Below are 822 nucleotides of genomic sequence, written 5' to 3'. Positions count from 1 at the left end.
CAGCGTTATTATTATAAAAGCAATTTTTTTTTTTTGGCGTTAATTATTTGTTCTTAAATTGCTGCTGTTGCAGTGTTATTATAAATTTTAAGGAAATTTTTTTTTTTTTTAAGAAATCGCTTCCTTGGCAGTGCTTTTGGTGGAACTATTTTTTTTTTTTTTTAAATTCTTTTGATTTATTTTTTTTAAAATTTCTATCAACTAGTCATATGTAAGTAAATTTTACAGTACAAAATATTACAAACAAACATACACTGAGACATTTACCCCAGTGGGTGATGAAATGTATTGGCCGCCAACTCCTTTTAATTTAATTGCAAATACTGAATATTTGCGAACATGTGGTGTGCAAGTAAGAAGCCGACTTAAGAATGATATGGGTTCAAAGATATATATATTAGATGTTGATTGGTTGATAGAAATTTTAAAAAAAAATAATCAAAAGAATTTAAAAAAAAATAAAAATAGTTCCACCAAAAGCACTGCCAAGGCAGCGATTTCTAAAAAATAAAAAATAAAAAAATCCACAGAAATTATAATAACGCTGCAACAGCAGCAATTTAAAAACAAATAATTAACGCCAAAAAAAAATAAAATTTGCTTTTATAATAACGCTGTAATAGCAGTGATTTTAATTTTAATTTTTTTAAATAGCAAAAAACGCTGCACGGGCAGCGATTTAAAAAAAATAAAAAAAAAATTTACCATCAGATGTTGACTAATTGACAAAAATTTCAAAAAGTAAAATAAAATAAAAGAATATTTCTACAAAAAAAAACTAGTTCCACTTGGCAGCGATTTCAAGATATATATATATTTTTT

Source organism: Solanum tuberosum, unplaced genomic scaffold (genome assembly GCF_000226075.1).
Source record: "Solanum tuberosum cultivar DM 1-3 516 R44 unplaced genomic scaffold, SolTub_3.0 scf00240, whole genome shotgun sequence".
Lineage (NCBI taxonomy): Eukaryota > Viridiplantae > Streptophyta > Magnoliopsida > Solanales > Solanaceae > Solanum > Solanum tuberosum.
The sequence above is the reverse complement of the archived record's forward strand: the minus strand, read 5'-3'. Positions refer to the sequence as shown.